The 18719-nt window shown below is 35.7% G+C and overlaps 1 long non-coding RNA gene across 1 annotated transcript; it reads left to right on the top strand.

Moving 5' to 3' along the window:
* The first annotated feature begins 2244 nt into the window (after positions 1–2244).
* Positions 2245–8057, top strand: LOC126821740 (uncharacterized). Its single transcript, XR_007680478.2, has 3 exons — positions 2245–2893; positions 5948–6114; positions 7920–8057. It is a non-coding gene; the product is annotated as an uncharacterized LOC126821740 (long non-coding RNA).
* The last annotated feature ends 10662 nt before the right edge of the window (positions 8058–18719 follow it).

Below are 18719 nucleotides of genomic sequence, written 5' to 3'. Positions count from 1 at the left end.
CTAGCTCTTTGATCTATACCCATTAAAAGGTAAAATCAGTTTAGTGAAAGCTTGGACGATATTATATATTTGAAGTGGATAAAAAATCAATTTTTGGAATCTTTATCCAGTGACAATCAATACGCACATGACATTCAATCCCTAAAATTTAGACGTAAAAAAATAGAAACGAAGAAGCATTTTGTTTTCTGATTACTATGAAAAAACCCCATTTTTTTCTTGTGCAAAAAGCTTATTGAAATTTCGAAATTTTAAAGATGATGACATACCGGTAAATGTTATTGAGAAGGAATTAATCGGTAGTTATGGGCACTTTAGGAGAGACGATGTAAGCATTTTCACTTCCTGACAATATTTTTATGAAATTATTTAAATTTTGGATTTGATGTTCAGAATATATGCACATCTATATCTTTCCTTGACGGTCACTTTTTTAAAACACTTGAGACATATTGTCGGTAATTATTGAAATTAAAGTAGCTAAGTCTCTAACCCAATATATTCCTAAGTCTTCGACATTGAAAAGACGAATTAATTGTCAATTTAAATCAACATTGATGTTGTGGTCTTACCGGGAAAAGATGGACTTTTGATATCCAATATTTAAGACAAAATAAACATTTTACCATTGGTACACGTAAAATGCGTTTCAGCGCCATTTGTAGCACGGGACATATTCCACAAGTCATGTCAAACGGTGACGTCATATTCTTATCTGAGAGCATGCGTAATAAATACTATCGGTGTAGACTGAAATAACGCTAGAGATTGCCATTCCATTGAGACTTCTTTAACTTAAACTGGTGTAAATTAAAGCACATAGGCCAATTTTAAACTTAGTTAAAGATAGGTTCCCAGAAAAAGTATTTATCGGTGGTTATTTCCAATAAAAGTATGGCAATTTTGTAATATGGAAAGTAGAGATATCCAATCTTACTAGAACTGGATTCCCCGAACAACCCTCATGGGGCGTATACAGGACAAAAATGTAAGGGTTCCCCTAATCTACAGCCCGACGATTAGGAATACCTACGCGAAGAATGAGCGCTTGGTGTACATGTTGATAAACTTTATGAAGATTTAGACGTACAACATTTTCTGAGATAAAAATCACGGAAAAAGACGCGGGCAGTGGATAATATTTTTAATGCGAGAATTTAATTAGGATTCGATATTTGTAATAAATAGTCAGCGATTAAAGACAACATCTGTGTATACAATGAATTATCCTTCTACTTCGCACCCGTTGCTATAGGTACCGAGAGAGGTAAGTCACGTGACACAAACATGACCTCTTTTGGTCGATTTTTATAGCAGGATATTCCTTGGCAATTTCAATGTTTTGAGAAGGATTTGAAGCAAAATTATGATAAATTACTTAGTTTGAATATGTTTTTAGTCCAAATATATCATCAAATCACCCAGTGTTCTGGTAAATTTTTCTATCATAAATATGGACCCAATGATGGACGACCGAATCGGCCAAATTGTGGCCCGAATGAGTCATAAACATAGTCCGAAATTTCTATATTCCCAATCAGCTTGATTTCATTAATTGTGTTTAGGCTATAGTTTAGGAAACAAAATCTGACCCGCCAGTTGGGTCACTGTCGCCAGTTGAGTCACTGACGTCCCACAACATGTGTGTGTAAATACTCCACCATTGCTTAATTGGTCATGTCAAAGACCTCGTTAACGAAGTAAAACAAAACGAAGACTTTCGATTGCCGACATTGCTTGATTAACCAGCCTGATATTATTCTGGAGCTATAAATAGATGGATACACATCACTAAAGATTTCCCCATTGACTCCAATGTTAATTCTCGTATCTTAGACCGGCTCTAACTTTTTCCCAAATTTTCGTTGGGTAGAACGCTTTCTACCACAGATGGAGCAACATGTGGCAACCACTTGCCCAAAAGCACGTATGAGGTTCTTCATGAAAAACTTGAGATACACAAGCTGGAAGTAGAGACAAGTAAACATGCAATTTCAGGCCCTACATTTCAACGTAACCAACCTCTCAACTCTTGTATCCTTCCGCATCAAAATTATGAATATTCACCAAAACCTGGCAGAAAATGTATTTTCAAACCCTTTTCCTCGATTCTACACCAAAAAGTCAACAAAAATCGCCATGCAAAAGGGGGAAAAAGGAAAAGGGAGAGGAAGACTAAAAATAGCTTTGGCGTAGGAAAATTTGGTGATCTGTGTCCAGATATCATATTATAATGGACTCCGGCTAGCAATTATTTGCCCATTGACTTCAATGTTAAATGGCTGTAACATCACAGGCTGTAGCTTTTTGCTCACCATTCCGTTGTTTCCAATCTTTATAGGCACAATGGGGACCACATTTGGCAATCTCGTCATCATAATTTTGTAGGGGGTTCACCCATTAAATTTTTTGCTACGGGGATTTAATGTTGACTGGGAAAAATTGTCTATTTATAATTACTAAAATACTAGTCTGAGTCCATGATATAGACGGGTAGTGATTGTATGCGATATCAGTTCTGTTGAAGCGGACGTTAACTAAACTTAAAAAGCTATTTCACACACACGGATAGTAACTGTCTACGATACCACCTTGGTGGAAGTGGACGTAAAACTCCAGGAACGAACAAATCCAAACGGATCAGGCCTAGTGTTTTTTTTTATTGTCTGCGATATCACCCAAGGTGGAAACGGACGTGAAACCCTACGAACGAACGTAGTGTGTTTTTTTTTATGAGTGACAGTTGTTTCCGTAAGAAGAGGAATTGTCAACTTGAAAACTCCTAAAGATGGGATTACCTACAGAACGTTTGTTTCTTGTAATAAGAACAGCATTGTATGCCCTCATTTTCTTGCTGGGCATGTTTATATTTTCACCATTATCTTTGCAGATGGTAAGGTTTAATGTTCATTTGTTAATTGTTTGTACGTAATTTTAATCTAGCTTCTATTATTTTATCAACAACTTGATTGACCTACTTTTGTGGAGGGCCTCACTGGATGTTCGAGACAATAATCTTAAATTCTAAATAAATTTGTTTATTTTAGAAAGACACAAAGGTAGACACTAACTATAAGGGAGTGGCTATTTTTTAACAAATGTTGTAAGCAGGAATTCTATAATAGTCTTAATGTAAATGGCTTCAGAACGTAATTATAATCTATAGCTACTGATTATTTCAATGAAATTTTCAGTTATAGCATGGTAGGTAAAGTAGGCTTAGCATTAATAAAGGGGCCAAAGAATAAATCGCTAATATTTAGGACCCAGAAATAGACACAAATGGGTCATAACGCATATAATAATGTAATATCAACGTATATAGGCTGATTTACATTCAATCTTTTCCGTTTTTACTCATAATTTCAAATCAGTTATGTTTGCTGAAATACGCCAAAAGTCTCAATTGAATGGCAATCTCTAGCGATTGGTTATTCCAGTCTACACCGATAGAATTTATTGCGATGCTCTCCAGATAAGAATCTGGCGTGACCGTTTGACATGACCTGTCCTAGTTAATTAATAATATGACGATATGATAAACTCACAGGTTGGTGGTTGTAAATTACTTGCAGGTTGGGGTTTTTTGCCCAAATTAATCGATTTATGTGATATATTATTTGACAGAGATTATAAATTATATGATATGCCGCAAAATCACATGTTTGGGGTTCATTTTTCAAAATTTTCACGGGGGAGAGCTCCCTGCAGTGACGCCGCCAGTCGTCGGTGGTTGGAGGGGCAAAGCTGGGGCAAAGACCAAGGTTAAGGGGGCAAAGGCACGAGCTTCAACTAGGGTAGGGGGCTCCCCCAGAAGATTTTCAGTCACTGATCGTTGAGGTAAAGTGTCAAACGAACGGACTTGCGAACCTAGACGTAGCCCACTCATGAGTGCAAAGTAGGGATCTCCCCCAGAAAATTTTGAAAAATAAACTGCCAGAAATAATGTCTGACAGTATCCAGTTGAGATAAATAGATCTGACCAGATACCGTCCATCGCCTGATCACTAGTTTATCCGACCAGAGAACAAAATTTCAAACGAACGGACTTACGATATTCAACGAAGTAGCGAGTCCTTGTGGGGGGGTATTGGCGACCTCCCCAAGAAAATTTTGAAAAAAAACACTGTCGGAAATGTCGTCTGACAGTATTCAGGCACCGATTAGAGATAAATAGAGCTCAGATGCCATCTGTCACCTGATCACTAGTCTATCTGACCAAATACTTTTTTTAATTGCCCCTCCCTGGCGCCGCAACTGGCTCCAAGACCCACCGTCTGGGCTCCTTGGTCAGTAAAAGGGGCCGCTCTGACACGGGAGCCCGGGTCGGTTCCGGCCCCAATCAGCCCCTAACTACACACAGACATAATGAGTGTGTAGGGATTCAGGCTTCACTAAAATATAAATGTAGTAGTTAACTGAATTGCCAGACCCCCTGTCCTGCACAACCAAACAGAAACACAGAAGACAAACACTTGGACAAGACACATAGCTTACACTACTCACAGACATTTTTAATAATAAATGATAAAATATGTTCTGCACTTTCCCATCCATGACCGGTAGTGATACAGGCATCACTAGAAAAGTAAATGTACATGTAGTAGTTAAATGAAATGTGGACAGATGATGTTTAAGATTATGAATATAGTGGGTAAATTTAGTAAAGATAATTTGATCTGTTTACAGTTGAATCATTATAATAATAATAGTAATGACTTTATTTTCTGAAGGAACATATTTAGTACACGAGTTCTAACGTGTCCCTCCTACTCTATAAAAGTTAAAACTAGCAACTACACAGTAACAATATTTACACATATTTACAAACAAGAAAGAAGAAATGGCAAATAAATATACATTCAGAGGACGACAGCTGAGTAATTACCAAGGGTTAAAAGATTTGACATGTTTTACTAATTCCTTTTTGAAAATAAAACATGAAGACGCATGTTTCACACTTTGAGGTATTGAATTTCAGAATAAAAAAGCGGTATATTGGAATGTTCTCCTCATTGCCCTTTTCTTACTTAATTTAAGTTTGCTAATTTAAGTTTACTTTCTAATCACAATGTCATGGTAGTTGAACTTAAAGTAGCTAAGTCTCTAACTCAATATCATCCAAAGTCTTACACATTGAAAATACGAATTATTTGTCAATTCAAATCAACATTGATGTTGTGATCTTACCAGGAAAAGGCAGGCTTCTGATATCCAATATTTAAGACAAAATAAACATTTTACCATTGGTACACGATCATGTACCATAGTGCGTTTTAGCGTCATTTGCAACAAGTGACCAGAAAGAACGAGGCTAGACATATTCAACTGGAGAGCCTGCTCAATAGATTGGAATAACCGGACGCTAGAAATTGCTATAGGGTTGAGACACATGCCGTATTTCGCTGGATATAACTGATTTGAAATTATAGTAAAAACAGAAACAATTGAATGTAAATCACTTTATATACAATCAGATTACATTATTATATGTGTTTCGACCCATTTGGGTCAATTTCTAGGTCCCAAATATTAGCGATTTAGCTCCTTTAAAATTGCCATAACTGATGCTTCGAACGATCTATGTTAAATTTATCATACCATGCCTATTCTTTAATCATGTATTTGATATTACATTGTTATTCATATAGATTATTCCAAGCATCAGTTTTGGCAATTTGAAGTTCAGTCATTCAATTGTAAAAAACATGCCAGGTTTGTTTTTTACTAAATTTAAGATCGGTAATCTATTATTGAATATTACTCATAATCTTAAACATCATCTGTCTGCTTTTCAGTTACATGTATGCCAATTTAAATGTTAATTTCAAGTGATTTCACGCGACAACCATCTTTATTCATCTTTATTTGTCTGTAATACAATAGAAAATGACAATTCATAAACTTTTATATAATGTATACAGTAAGTTCCTTATTTTTTTTCTAGAATGTACATGATGGGAATTGCATATTGTATGCCGAGAGAGAAACAGACTATCCCAGTAAATCAAATTGCAGTTTCTGTATTGCCATTGGAGTTTTGTTTTGTTTTATATATGGTGGCCTCATGACAGTAATAGGAGCTCTCAGACTGTTTGAAATTATCAGCGACAGGTAAGAATCACATTTAGGCTTATATGATGTCACTGAAGTGTTCAGTCTGACTGATTGTCTGGTGTAATAAACAGTACCTTTTAGGTTTCTTCTTAGCTGTTCAGATGGCTTAAAGATGCATACTGTTTTGGAGGTGTCGACCAGTTCATAAAAGAAATTACTTGGATTGGTCTGATTTGATTAGTAAGCCTATATTTGACTGTGTTTGAATTAGATTATATTCATAGTGTGAGAAAATTGGTCACATCATCAGTACTTATCTGAAATATACATGATTTAATTTTCAATATAAATGTACAAGTGGTACAAAGTTTTCAGTAGTTGTTTGAATGCTTATCAAAAGTGCGTAATTTCACGTAAGCTTACATATTAGGGGAATCCAAATACATGTAGGGTTATTTTGAATATGGTATGATTTAAAAGTAATTCAATTTATTTTCCTGCCTTTAAATTTTTATACGCCCACATTTTCATGTTTACCTATATTGTCGTCGTCCCTATCCGTCCGGACGTCCACAATTTGTTTGTGAACACTCTACAGGTCACAATTCTTATCCGATTTTGACGAAACTTGAAATATAGGTTTATCTCCAAAAGATCTCGGCTGCTTTCGATATTGGCATGTATCGAATCGAAACTTCATGGAATATGGCCCCTGTTTGTACGAAAAATCACGTTTTTAGCTTGTGGACCCAATAGAGGTCACAATTTTTATCTGATTTTGTTGAAACTTGAAATGTAAGTTTATAACCCAAAGATCTTGGTTCCTTTCGATATTCGCGCATATCGGACGGTAACTTCCTGAATTATGGCCCCTGATTGTAGGAAAAATCGCGTTTTTAGCTTGTGCACCCTATAGAGGTCATCATTTGTATCCGATTTAAAAAAAACGTATTATTGTATCACCGTTGCACCCTAAGAACGGCTCAGTTCGAGTTTCGTGAAAATCGGCCCAAAATTGACAGACAAAATGGCTATCAAATACGGTATATCAAGGTTGTGGACCCTATAGAGGTCACAATTTTTATCCGATTTTGATCAAACTTGAAATGTAAGTTTATAACCCAAAGATCTCGGTTCCTTTTGATATTCGCGCATATCGGACCGTAACTTCCTGAATTATGGCCCCTGATTGTACGAAAAATCACGTTTTTAGCTTGTGGACCCTATAGAGGTCATAATTTTTATCCGATTTAAAAAACCGTATTATTATATCACTGTTACACCATAAGGATGTCTGAGTTTGAATTTCGTGAAAATCGGCCCAAAATTGACAGACATAATGGCCGCCGTTCGTTCTCAAATAGCGTAAAAATACGGTATATCAAGGTTGTGGACCCTATAGAGGTCACAATTTTCATCCAATTTTGTTGAAACTTGAAATGTAAGTTTATAACACAAAGATCTCGGTTCCTTTCGATATTTGCGCATATCGAATTGTAATTTCCTGAATTATGGCCCTTGATTGTAGGAAAAATCACTTTCTTTTTAGCTTGTTCTCTATCCATCTCTCGAAAATGTGGGCGTATCCTGCCCAGGGAATTGACTTAAACTTATACACAGTGTTTAAGGTTATGAAATGAAGAAGCCTTTTGATATTCAATGCTTTCCGATAATTACTGCCAGAGTTATGGCCCTTGATCACTTTGAAATATTTTGTGGATTCTCTAGACACTAAAGTGAATATCCGACTTAGCTGCTGTGGGCGTATGTTTTTTTGACTAGCAGCCTATCTTTGAACTATTTAGCTTTTATATTACGTGTATTATATATTGCATAATATTATGTGTTTTTTTTGATTTCAGTGAAAAGTTTAAAGGAATTTTATTTATCGTAAATGTTGTAGTTGATGCTGTATCACTGTTTCTGGTATTAGTTACAGCCTGTATTTTATCAGTAGGATTAAAAACACTTTGTGATAGTTTTACCCCAACTGATTATCAGTAAGTATCTAAGAACTTTAATATTAGCTCCCATTACATGTAACTACCAAAGAATAGATATTTGACAAACTTTAGCTGCTCTTGCCATACATTTTTTAACCTATCTTCTTGACAAGCTGACATACCAAACTGGTCCTATTTTGTCTTCTGCCATGGCGCCTCGTTGGCTTAGTAAGTAAGATCCTGGCTTGCTAACCAGGTCTCGTTTTCGATCCCGGTGTTGGCTGAGAAAATTTGCCAGGGTTTTCAAGCAAGGTTTAACGTTGTCAGAGGTGCAGAACGGATAATGTCTAGTTTTTGGAGGGGATGAAAAAAATCTGCGGTCCTGTGTACACATTGGTGTGTTCATAAAAGTACAATTGACAGTTGGAATTTGATATAGTAGTACTAATAGTAGGCCATATTTGAGTAGTCCATAATGTCGCTATCTGTGCAAAATTTTTCCGCATACCACACTGTATGGCATATGTCTGTCTTCATCAGCCCAGTCGGTGCAGAAAGTTTAACGTCCCCACGACTCGAACTAGGTCATTTCGGGAATAACAGGCGACCCCATGCCAGTTGACTCAATGACAGATCTTCTGATAAAGTGCGCACGTGCTAAACATTCGGCCATCCACCCCCCCTAACACTCTACAGGCTACATTTAGCATCTGATGGTTTTGGAATTGATATATGTTGTTTACATTAGTAAGATGAAGAAGCCTAATTAATTTTAATTCCGTTAATTTTTTCTTGAGTTATGGTTCTTGTTTCACTTTATTGCACCTTGTGGACGCTCTAACAACCAAAATTATCATCCGATCTGTATGAAATTTATATGCATCCTTTAAGTTAACCACAATTTTGGACAGGGAGTCACAGTGGCTCATAGAGTAAGACACTAGCTCGCTAGCCTGGAGGTCTTGGGTTCGCTCCTGGTGTTGTCGAGAAAGTTCCTTGGGATTTTCCGGTGAGGTTTCTCCATGTCAGTGGTGCAGGATGGAGGGCCAGACAAGTACTCCTGACTAGTTGTTTGGATGGGACCAAATGAAATGAAATGGGGTTTGGGTTTATGGTGGTGAGCATATGCCATGCAGGGTGCTATGAGGGAATGAGCCAGTTGGTAACAGAAATTCTATTTGAGAAAATATGTGGTTGAAAGTCTATAGCCGAAAGCTGAAAGTAGACATTCTGTTGATGAAAGTAAAATTCGTGTGATTTAAATTTAAAAAGATGTGAATTTTTCAATAATACCTTTCAGAGTTATTCCTATGTCTACATATATCTGTCTGTCCTTAATATTTCTTGTTAGTACACTCACTATAGGCTACAAATGCTTCGATCTTTTAGAAATTCTTATGGTAGCCAAATTGTTATGTTTTATATATGGTACCTGTTTTAATATATGTTAATTGTTTTATCTAGTTGCAGGGATATATTTTTAATTGTAAATTCAAGTGGTAAACATGATATGTTTTATAACAATTTAGCTATAGCTGAGGTAAGTAAAAAAATATAAATAAGCATACTAATTGCCCCCCCCCCCCATTCGAAGAAAGCAGGGGACTATTAAAATGGGTTTGTCTCTCCGTCTGTCTGTCCGTCCGTCACACTTTTTGGGACACAATAACTCTCTTTCTAATTGAGCTAGAATGTTCAAACTTGGTGTAGGTGTTTATTAGGTCAATGTCTTGATGAAGTTTGAAGATGAGCATTTTCTGCTTAGGGTAGGCAGAGATAAGCAATTTGATTGGTTGATGCTTTGGGACCCTTTAACTTTAGTTCTTATTAAGTGAGAGTGATGAAACTTGGTGTAGAGTTTTATTACATCAATACCTTGACTAAGTTCGATAATGAGCATTTTCTGCTCAGGGTAAGCAGAGCGATAAGCAATTTGATTGGCCGAGACTGTGTAACACAATAACTTTCCTTCTAATTGAGCTAGAATGTTCAAACTTGGTGTAGGTGTGTATTAGGTCAATGCCTTGATGGAGTTCGAAGATGAACATTTTCTGCTTAGGGTAAGCAGAGATAAGCAATTTGGTTGATGCTTTGGGACACGATAACTTAGTTCTAATTAAGTGAGAGAGATGAAATTTGGTGTATAGTTTCATTACATCAATATCTTGACTAAGTTCGATAATGAACTTTTTCTGCTGAGGGTAGGTGTAGGCATTCATTACCTTGACTAATTTCGATGGTGAGAATTTTCTGTTTAGGCTTAGGAGCGATAAGCAATTTGATTGGTCAAGACTTTGGAACATAACATCTCTGCTTTTAATTGAGGTAGAATGTTTAAACTTCATGTAGATGTTCATTAGGTGAATGTCTTGACTGAGTTCAATGATTAACATTTCGAGATGAAGCTAAGCAGAGCTAATCAATTTCATTGGTTGATGGTTTGAGACAAGATAATCTTGATTCTATCTGATAGAGAGTGATGAAACTGTGTATAGTTTGATTGCTCGATACTTTTGAAAAAAATAAATGTGCGATTAATTAATATGTGTCATCTATTTATTTTGGGATTTCGGCGGGGGACATCAGCCTCACTGTTGGCTTGTTAAGATTACATTACAATTTCATTTCATATTTTTTTTACTTTTATAATGAACAACTTTCTATCACAGTCACACATGCTGGGTGGACAGATGGTTTAACACGTACAGGAGCCACGGTGGCTAGGTGGGTAAGGCTCTGGCTTGCTAGCCGGGAGGTCAGGTGTTCGATCTCTGCATTGGCCGAGAAAGTTCATCCCGATTTTCCGATGTGGTTTCCTCTTGTCAGTGATGCAGGACGGAGGGCCTGACAAGGACAGCTGTCTAGTCCTTCGGATGAGACGGAAAACCGAGGTCCCGTGTAAACATTGGAATGCACGTTAAAGATCCCTTGGCAGTTGGAATTCGATATAAGAGTAGGCGATAGTGCCGCTGCCCGGGCAAAATTTCCCTCATAGCACACTGTATGGCGTATGCCCGTCTTCATTAACCCAGTATAGGAGCAGAACAGTAGGACGTTAAACCCCATTTCATTTCATTTCATTTAACACGTACATGTTAGATCATAAGGTCTGTAATTGTGTCATGTTTTTGATTCCTCGTTTGTATGTAACAAGTAGTAGGGTTGCCATTCCCAAACTAGTGGGTTTTCTTCGGCTCCGATTGCTAAAAAAAACACCTATGTGCAAGAGAATTATTGAAATAAATTGCATCATATGTTAGTCCTGAAATGATCTAGTGGACATTCAACCCCCACAATAAACTAAATGACTAAACATTGTATTTAATGCTATTTTTGCTATTAAATATTGCAGGGTGGTGCATGGATATGTTTTCTTGCATGGGTAGCACAGACAGTCCTTGGACTGTTCATCATGTATAGAAATAACATCATACGCATACCATGCCTAAAAAACAGCGGATCTACAGACATTCCAAGTCCTTCAGCAGATGGAAATAAATATTAAATAATCTGTAAACAATCCATCAGCTCAGCAGAGTTCTTGGTAAATTGTTTTCATTTAATACTATTTAAGAGTAATAATAATGGTTTTTGCATGAATGGTAAATGCATATTGTAATAATTTTGTGATATCATTTTGTAAAAATAGACAAGAATTTCTGCTAAAGTATCTTAATTAATGATTTAGTAATACAAGTACAAGCTTTTTGAGACAATATACATGTAAGATGTTTCATTGGCGTTTAATACTGGAGATGTACAGGTCACAATAGTATGAAATACAATTACTGCTTATTACTAAGCGACATTTTGTCTATCAAGCAATGCTCAGTAATAAGCAGTAATTGTATTCCATAGAATCGTGACCTGTGTATAATATACATGTAATAACTGACATACTTCAAATGATCATTAGATAGTAATGCACCAAGTGAGAAATTCTTTCGGATAGTTAGATATAGGTGTGTCAGCTTTAAATCAAAACACTCTTAGAAATATTTGTATTGTTAAGCTTCCACCATTGAAAAACCACTCCCCTCTAAGCCTGTATAGGCATATATATAATCATTGTTATTATGTATAGGCATATATATAATCATTGTTATTATGTGTCATATATACTCTTCAACAAAAATAGGGGATATTGAAATACCTATGCCGGTTGTGATATGATAAATAGTCATAGACACTTGACATGCTTTGGGAGTATGTTCACAGGTGAAGAACTTATCACCCCGTCAGATAAGCCGCCCATATGAACTGTTTATCTTCATGTGTAGGCAATTGGCCTGTTATTAACATACACTGGTTACCTCTAATAAAAACAGCAGTGCATTTCCGCAGTTTTGTATTGTTTCTGAATATCCCCTACTTTTTTTGAAGAGTATATATTCATTCACATACCCATAGGTGCACAGAATAAGAATGGTAGGGGGGGCTGGAACTGAAATGCCCACCATAACTCAGGATTACAGACAGCCGTGGCGGTCGTTAGCGGAGCTTACCGTGTAGCAACCTCCCCAACTAAATTTGGAAAATTCCAATCAACCAATCAATCGTTTACAGTCCGCGGAGATGTGACGTCGGGATAAAATTTTGAACATTGTTGTTCAAGCCCATGGTTCAGTATAGTCTAAATGGAATTCCAAATAACCAATCAGTCGTTAAGTCAGTGGAGCCGCAGCCAGCAAAGCCGGTCTTTCCTCTGTTAGGGGGCCTAGTCCTCTGCGACAAAAATATTGAAAATTTATCTGCTGCAAAGGCATTTTTCTGTTATTCTAGTCCGTGAGTCAAGCAACTTCAAAGTTGTCCAATTGAAACCGAAATCCAACTCCATGCCGGCCTGAATTCGATCATCCAATTAGACTATTGCAGCTGCATTTACAAATAATAATCGATACCTGATAAATGTTGCACAAAGCAGTGACCCTAGACAAAAGGTTTTAATCAATTCAGTATAAATATGCAGTATTCAATGAAAAGAAAAGTAAATTTAGTGTTTTATTAGATTTCGGCCACTTAATTTTGACAACAAGACGAAATAGTGATTTTTTTCACTTTAATCGTCTGCCCGTAAAGTCAGATTTGAGATTATAATAAACAAGTATTTCTAATAATTAGTATTATTCAGTTATATATAATTAGCTATTATAGGGTAAATGCATAAATTTTAATATTTTTCCAAATCAAAAAAAGCTGCTAGGCCTATTGACATGGGTAAAATTAGTCAGTCTATGTTATAAAGAATCTTTTTTATATAAATCATATATTCGCCTATTAGATATAATTAAATTATGTGAAAAATCAAAATCAAGAGACATATTACATTGACCGTATGAAATGAGCTAGATCTGCCAACTCTAAAAAATTAAATGTTATAAATAAATAATCTTTTGTATATAAACCATATATATGGTTATAATCAAATTACACAAAAATATAAATCACGAAATCAAAATTAGGAGGCATAATAAAAAGGCCATATGGCTTTAGCTAGATCTGTCAACCCTAAAACGATAAATGCATTGAATCTCTAATATTAATCGAAGTTAAACCATCATGCTCTCTGAGAAAAAGTGCATTGATTATTCCCCTTTAATCAAAGTGAAACAATATCAATAATTGTAGACTAAATCATTTTTTTTCTCCTTATTCTCTTGGAATAAGTGTATTTAGTCTCTACATAAAACGTTTATTGAGTCAGTTTAAGTTTAATTTAAATTGGTTTTCAGTTTGTCGTAATAATAACAGTTTCATTATTCTCTCAGAATGCAATGGCTTCATTATTCTTTCAGAATAATACTATTTTATTTCCTCAGTATAGGTCTTATTCTCTCAATTTATATTAGATATTCAGCATAATTATTTAATTTGTCAGAATGTATATTGATGTTTTGTTAGTTTATTATGTTTATAAGATCATATTAATCAAATTTTAAAGCTCACATTGTTAAATTGACCATTGTATAATTTATTTTGTATAGTATTGTTTTCTTGTTAATATTGTTAACATAATTATTGCATAGAACCTTGCTTTTTATTATATGCTACATTGAAATATGGCTATATATTGTTTCGTCGCCATTGGCTCTCCAATTAAACAAAGAGACTTATTGAATTTCAGCGAGTACTTATATTGTAATATTCTGAGTTATGGCCCTTGATCACCTTGTTGAAAGAACACTGTAGTGAAAAAAGCTGTTACCTGATGTCACCGATGTGCATTACTCAAAGTACATGTAGTAAGGTGAAGCAGACTACTTAATTTCAACAATGTTAATTTCTTCTTGAGTTTTGTGCCTTGTTTATTTTATAGAGAATGTTGAGAACTCTCTAGCTTCAAATTTATATGCATTGTTTTATTAGATTAGTAATATCAATAAACCTACCAAACTTCAATAATTATTTCTAGAGTTATCTGCCTTTGCTCACTTTGCTTTAATAGCTGCAGTGATTGATATTTTATATATAAAAGGTTTTGCTGTGACAACCTGTATGGTCAGCTCAGATGACTTAGCTGTTGCAAACCTATGTTTCATTGCCTGTTAACTCATCTTATTGTAATAAATCTGGTTATGCTAAAACCAATTTCAGTCAGTACATTCTTTGTCAATTTCTAGAGTTAACTCAACAAAATCTTATATTAACTATCTTGTAATCCATTTTATAGCTATTGTAATGGCATCTATAATAATGGTGATGAACAATTTCTGATGTTAATTTTTGGCAAGAGCTTAAAATAGTGGCTTATTCATCATTCTTTTCCCACCCCACAACAAATGATTAAAGACAAAATGCCAGATTAGAGACCGGTGTTATTTCAGTACCAGGTTGTTGGATGGCCGAATGGTTATCACATGTGCGTTGTATCATAAGGTTTGTCATTGAGTAAACTGGCATGGTTTTGAATTTGATTCCCCGGTAGGGTCGCCTTTCCAACTTTGTGGGTGTTCTTCGGCTCCTCCGGTTTCCTCCCACTGCTAAAGACCCCTATGCGCAAGCGAATTATTGAAATAAAACTGAACCATGTGTTAGTCCCTAAAAGAACTAGTTTGTATTGAGTGGACATTAAACCCCATTTCTCTCTCTCTCTATTTCAGTACCTTGTTTGACTAGGGTTGCTATACATGAAACTATGTCAGTTATGTGTCTTAGAGTCCCTATTTTCATATGGTACATGCAATCACCAAGAATTGGTTTATCTTGTTTTTTTTTTCTATTTCTGCTCAGGGCTTTTTTTTTAGCAAATCCAACTGGTTATTATTAGCACTATTTGTTAATCAGATCTTTTTCTGTTTTGCTTATTATTGGGCCTACTCTGTGTTACATATTACAAACTTTTTACTTGCATTGGTTTTAGTTTTTGTATCTGTAAAAGGTGCCGAGCCAAACTGCATAATATATATACTTTTTTTCATAAGCTCAATTGTGAACTGTCCATTCATTATTTTTGAGTTATACACAATTACATATAAACCTGGGTCACTAATCTTTTATCATATATGAAGTGTCATTGTATAAATAAATACGATTTCATGAAATGCCTTCTATTGTCTATGTATTATTGTATAATTTAATATTTTGTATTTTAATTTGTAATATAACATTAAGAAAGAAATAGATCTAAAATCATTTCCTTCAATGTACTAACACAACTGATAATGATATATACCAAAATAATATGTGTGGGAAATGCCTGTCTTCATCATCCCATTTGGTCTAGAAAAGTAGGAGGCTAAGCATCAAGCTCAAATCTAAGGTCAAAATAAAGATCATCAGCCTAGAAATACTTTCAGAGAGATTTTCTGATGGCTAAATTGATTGCTCTATTGATTTGATACACATTGTTTATGTGAAGAAGCCTATTGATTTCACAAGTGAGAAATGTTTCAGCACGGTGTTCCCTTGTCAGTGTTGCATGGCAAAGGGACTGGCAAGAAACTGTGTCTAGTGGGTTAGATGAGATGAAAAACTGAAATCGTGTACATGTAAAAGAACCAGAGTGGGAGTTTGAGTTCAAACTCTTTTCCATTTCATTTCTATTGATTTTCAATGATTTCCAAGAACAACTAAATGGGGACGTATATTGCCATCACTCCCGTCCGACTGTCGGTCCGTTGGTCTGTGAATCCTATTTAATTTCAATAATTTCCGTTCATTACTTCTAGAGTTATATCCCTTGTTTCACTTTGTTGCACCTTGTGAACGCTCTAACATCAAAAGTTATCTGCCGATCTGAATGAAATTCATATGCGCTATGAGTGAAAAGAGGAATCGTATTGAATTTCAGCAATTTCCGTTAATTACATCTAGAGTTATGGCCCTTGTTTCATTTTGTTGAACCTTGTGAATGCAGTAAAAGCCAAAAGTTATCATCCAATCTTTGTGAAATTTATATGCATTATTTAAATTAGTGAAACGAAGAAGCTTATTGAATTTCAGTAATTTTTGTTTATGGCCCTTGTTGTCCCCCATCTGTCTGTCAGGTGTTTATTAGGTCAATGCCTTGATGGAGTTCGAAGATGAACATTTTCTGCTTAGGGTAAGCAGAGATAAGCAATTTGGTTGATGCTTTGGGACACGATAACTTAGTTCTAATTAAGTGAGAGTGATGAAACTTGGTGTATAGTTTCATTACATCAATACCTTGACTAAGTTCGATAATGGGGAGCCACGGTGGCTAGGTGGGTAAGGCGCTGGCTCGCTAGCCTGGAGGTCGGGTGTTCGATCCCTGCATTGGCCAAGAAAGTTCATCCCGATTTTCCGACTTGGTTTCCCCTTGTCAGTGATGCAGGACGGAGGGCCTGACAAGGACAGCTGTCTAGTCCTTCGGATGAAACGGAAAACCGAGGTCCCGTGTAAACATTGGAATGCACGTAAAAGATCCCTTGGCAGTAGGAATTCGATATAAGAGTAGGCGATAGTGCCGTTGCCCGGGCAAAATTTCCCTCATAGCACACTGAGCTAGAATGTTCAAACGTGGTGTAGGTGTTTATGTGGTCAATGCCTTGATAGAGTGTGAAGATGAGAATTTTCTACTTATGGTAAGTAGAGATAAGCAATTTGATTGGTTGATGCTTTGGGACACCAGTGATGAAACATGGTGTATAGTTTCATTACATCAATACCTTGACTAAGTTCGATGATGAGAATTGTCTGCTTAAGCTAAGAAGCAATACGCATTTTGATTGGTCAAGACTTTGGAACATAACAACTCTGCTTCTAATTGAGGTAGAATGTTTAAACTTGATGTAGATGTTCATCTTGACTGAGTTCAATGATTAACATATCGAGCTAAAGCTAAGCAGAGATAAGCAATTTCCTTGGTCGATGCTTTGGGACAAGATAACTTTAATTCTATGTGATAGAGAGTGATTAAACTTAGTGTATAGTTTGATTACTTGAAACTTTTGAAAAAAATAGATGTGCAACTAATTAATATGTGTCATCTATTTATTTGGGGATTTCGGTGGGGTACATTAGCCTCACTGTTGGCTTGTTCTCCTAATTGAAGCAGAATATTCAAACTTGTTGTAGGCGTTTATTATGTGAATACCTTGATGGAGTTCGACGATGAACATTGTCTGCTTACGGTAAGCAGAGATAAGTAGTCTGATTGGTTGATGCTTTGGGGCACGATAACTTTGGTTATAATTAAGCGAGAGCGACGCAACTCCTAGCATAGATTCATTATATCATTACATTGACTAAGTTCGATGATGAGAATTTTCTGCTTAGGCTAAGGAGCGGTAAGCAATTTGATTGGCCAACGCTGCTTCTAATCGAGGTAGAATGTTTAACTTTATGTAGATGTTCATTAAGTGAATGTCTTGACTGATCAATTTCATTGGTGGATGCTTTGGGACAAGATAACTTTGATTCTATCTGATAGAGAGTGATGAAACTTAGTGTATAGTTGATAATCAGTTTGATTGCTCGATACTTTTGAAAAAAATAAATGTGCGATTAATTGATATGTCGTGTTATCTATTTATTTTGGGATTTCGGCGGTGGACATCAGCCTCACTGTTGGCTTCTTTCACTTTGTTCAACCTTGTCAATACTCGCCCGACAAATGTTATCATTCGCTCAGTATGAAATGCATATGCATCATTTAGATTAGTGAAACGAAGAAGTCTATTTAATTTCAGCAATTTCCGTCGATTACTTCTAGATTTATGGCTCTTGTTTTACTTCGTGAACCTTGTGAACGTTTGAATGACAAAACTTATCATCCGACCTGTATGCATTATTTAAATTAGTAAAACGAAAAATTAAAAGTAAAACGTAAATTACTTCCAGAGTTAAGGCCCTTGTTTCAGATTGTAGAATCTTGTAAACCCTCAAACGACGAAAATTATAATCTGATGTGTATGAAATTGTCTTGTAAATGCCCCCAATTACCTACAAAAGAATAAATATGCGACAACCCTGGTCGACCACTCGGACGATATGTTTCGTTGCCTGGCAACCTATCTTTGTTTTGTATAAAGGGAAAATACTAGAAGTCAATCAAACTTTAAATTAGCAAAAATTTGGAATAGTCTATCCGCTTCAATATTTTTATCAGGTGACTGTAACCTGTTGGACGCTGTGGGGCTGTAAAAATTAAGATCATTGATGTATTAAAAAACAATGTCATGGAATTACTAATGGTGAGAAATTCACTAGTCTGAATCCTGATTGACTTTCAGAGTTATGTCCCTTCATAGTCAAATG

The sequence above is a fragment of the Patella vulgata genome, chromosome 5 (assembly GCF_932274485.2).
Source record: "Patella vulgata chromosome 5, xgPatVulg1.2, whole genome shotgun sequence".
In the NCBI taxonomy this organism is placed as follows: domain Eukaryota; kingdom Metazoa; phylum Mollusca; class Gastropoda; family Patellidae; genus Patella; species Patella vulgata.
Note: the sequence above shows the minus strand (reverse complement) of the source record. Positions and strands in the feature narration are given on the sequence as shown.